This window comes from Papaver somniferum, chromosome 8, assembly GCF_003573695.1.
Source record: "Papaver somniferum cultivar HN1 chromosome 8, ASM357369v1, whole genome shotgun sequence".
Classification (NCBI taxonomy): Eukaryota; Viridiplantae; Streptophyta; class Magnoliopsida; order Ranunculales; family Papaveraceae; genus Papaver; species Papaver somniferum.
Genome location: NC_039365.1, coordinates 99,448,361 through 99,451,713, shown reverse-complemented (window position 1 = coordinate 99,451,713; position 3,353 = coordinate 99,448,361). Strand labels below are relative to the sequence as shown.

The following is a 3,353-nucleotide window of genomic DNA, read 5'->3' as shown; positions in this document are numbered from 1 at the left end:
CACCCCTACCTTTATATGACAACTTTTTTGTAAATAGTAAGTGATCAATCGACACAAAAAGATTGGATTTTGGTGTCACTTTTTCAATCGACAATGAAAGGACTAAAGAACCCCTCCATGTTTCCATTTCTCACTAAAACTAGCGTAAATACAACACAAAATGAAGGGTAATCGGGTAAATTTAGTGGGCAGGAAAAAGGACACGAAGGTTGGAAATGTTTTAATTGTTAGGGGCAGTTTAGTAAAATAAGAGGTAAGGTGACCTGGAGGTTGCGGGTTCGAATCCCGGCCACCTCCTTCTTCTTTTTTTCCCTTCTTCTTCATTCTCCTTCGTTTTTTTTTCTTCGTAGTCCCCCAAACTCCAACAGAGAAACTTCGTTGTTTCTTCACCTTGGTGGTTTGATCTAGAGAGGAGATGATGAAAATTGAGAGAAAAGGATCATGTAATTATTGTTGTAGTAGTATTGATTGAAGGAATCGATTCAAGCTACGGGAAAGGATAAATCAGGTAATTGAAATTAGGGTTTCTTATTGTATTTTGAATGTATGTGAAATTAGTGATTATTTTGTAGAATAAGTACTGGGGTTTTCGGACGTGAGAACTATGTAGATGGATTGATAGTTGAATTGCATAATTATAGTGAAGATTAGGAATTAGGCAAGAAAGATGATTTCTTTGATTCATTCTGCTTAGCACCCATGTAAGAATCTCAGCCTCTTTTGAGATGTGATTTCTTTTTGTTATATTCTCTGTTTCTGCTTTTGGTTTTTTTTTTTTTTTTTTGAACGGGGCGTTTCTTTTAACTTTTAAGTGATCAAATTTTATGTACAAGGTCCTGGTTATGGTAATCTTTTCAATAGTGAGAGCCACTAGATCATTTTTATCAAAACGCCAACACTAGAGACTAGACTATGTGCCTACTTGGTAAACATGGGTCGAAGTTACGCGCAAATGTATTAAGATGTATGTTCTCTAAGATGATGGTTCAATCTTAGATAATTCGTATATTAAGAGTAGATCTGCGAAAGTATTCGGCATTACAGATTTGTCCATGTGGATGTTGTTAAGGTAAGGGTTTATTAATGTTTGAGGCTTTCATCTGTAAATTGTAGTAGTAAGTGATACACCTCATAGTACCTCAGAAGTATTCAGCGAGAAACAATTTGGGTAGTAGGAGTAGTGAAATGGCGTGGGTGGGAGAAGTTCGAATATCTTATGGATGGTGTGAGAACTTATGAATTCCAACAAAATTCGATGCTTGGTCGGAATTGGTTGTTCCACTATTTTCTGTGTTCCCGGGGTTAGACTTAGACTAAGTGGGTTTGGGTAGGTTTATGGGTGGAATATGTGTTTCTTGGTGGATAGTCATTTCAAAGTGCTAATTACAATGAATGCCTACTAAGCTTATAGTGATTTTTGGAGAAGAACAATTAGGGGTTTCCATTGTAATGGATGTTACTGTTTGACCGTCAGTTGGTAATTGCTTATAACACTGTTTCTCTCTAATTGCCAGGTGCTGTGAGTTGCTCGCAGTGCGAAGATAATGGGGTGAATTTTGTTGACCACTTTGACAGAAGGTTCAAGGCAGGTGGTTTAGGTTCGCTTTGCAGGTATGCTCATTTACTTTTACAAGATTAATCTTTGTGGATTACCACATTGTTTTATAAATTTTGTACCGATTCTGGGAGAATTGGTGATGTTTGTGTTTGTAAAGGAGCTAACTAGTTCATTAATTAGTTATGAATTGTTTGTATACAGGACATGCTCATTGCTGGAACCGATGCATCTTCTTCGACGCTTGTGTGGGCAATGACAGAAATAATTAGGAGTCCAACAGTGATGGAAAGATTACAAGAGGAAGTGAGAAGAATTCTCGGCAATAAGAACATGGTACACGAAATTGATCTTCCCAAACTGAACTACTTGAAATTAGTGGTTAAAGAGACACTGCGGATTCATCCTCCGGGACCATTACTAGTTCCAAGGGAAACTAGATATGCGTAATAAAGGGGTACGACATCCCAGCCAAAACAAAGGTATTCTTTAATGCAAAAGCTATTGCAATAGACCCTAAGTTTTGGGAAGACCCTGAAGAGTTCCGACCAGAAAGATTCATAACTAAGAACATAGAATTTAAGGAGTTCCGACCAGAAAGATTCATAACTAAGAACATGGAATTTAAGGGCAAGACTTTGAGATGGTACCATTTGGGATTGGACGGAGGGGTTGCCCTGGTATTGACTCTGATTTGGTCATAATTGAACTTGTTCTTGCAGATCTTCTCTACTGTTTTAACTGGGAATCTTCTCCTGTTATCGCAATGCACAAGAAGATTCCACTCTTATTGGTTGCTGCCGCTGCAAATGTATATCCAAGTGCATAAGAAGTTGGGAAGCAGCTCATCAAAGGCGGCCTGGGTGATGCCTAAATAAAGACACACGAGTTAAGTATCCCGCAAAATTGGAAGAAGATTTTTCTCAATAAGAAGGTTTGCTATTAGCCGATCCAAACTATTTCTACGTAGTGGTAATGTCTTGCTTGTAAGGTGATAACATTCTAAGCACAAGATCATGCATGGTATCATCCATGTCTTGCCATCAGATCGCTTGTGTTTTGTTATTTTTTCAACAATTTTTATATATTAGAAATGAGCAAATTACAACTCAAAGAACTTTACTCAAAGGGCACCCACTTTAGTTACCCGTGCATCTCCTGTAGAAATCTCAACAGAATCTAAAATATCACTGAAGAATTTATAAGTCATAGGTAGCGTTCCAAGTCCCCCTTCATAAACCAGTTGCATTTATTCTACACCAGTTGCATTTATTCTACATTTCAGTTCGGGAAAAAAAAGGGCGGACATTTTTTTTTTCAAAAACCACATTGTTTTGGGAGAAGATGAATGCAATCGAAAGACACAACTTTTATCCTTTACAAATCTGAATCCGTGCGATCACGTAGTGGTATCGTTTCGTCAAGTTTTTCGGTCGGCTCACGCCCCGTGGCAACGGTTGTACTAGTAGCTTCTCATCCAAATGCTTGATCTCCTTGGTTCTTCAACATTACTCGAAATCTTCGTCACTTCCAAGTACTCCAATGATTCCAAATGTGTTCAATTCCGCTTCATTGTTGTTGAAGTTCCGTAGCAATAAAAATGAGGAAACAATTGCTCTCAATCATGTTATACTGTGTCATAGTATTATTATACAACATCAACGTTCAATTGTATCACAACTTTGAAAACAATATTATGGTGATATGTATCACTCCCTCTTAGTCAATACTTCATCTCAATATGAAAACCACCCCCCTTACATAATGATCCGTAAACCATATGTATTTGTAGTGTGAA

At 37.6% G+C, this 3,353-nt stretch overlaps 1 long non-coding RNA gene across 2 annotated transcripts; it reads left to right on the top strand.

Annotated features, from left to right (window-relative positions):
- The first annotated feature begins 359 nt into the window (after positions 1–359).
- LOC113306167 lies at positions 360–2,669 on the top strand. Of its 2 annotated transcripts, XR_003338609.1 has the most exons (4): positions 360–508; positions 1,515–1,611; positions 1,760–2,037; positions 2,278–2,669. It is a non-coding gene; the product is annotated as an uncharacterized LOC113306167 (long non-coding RNA). The 2 variants fall into 2 exon arrangements; XR_003338608.1 differs by having other exon boundaries at positions 1,760–2,669.
- Positions 2,670–3,353: the final 684 nt, after the last annotated feature.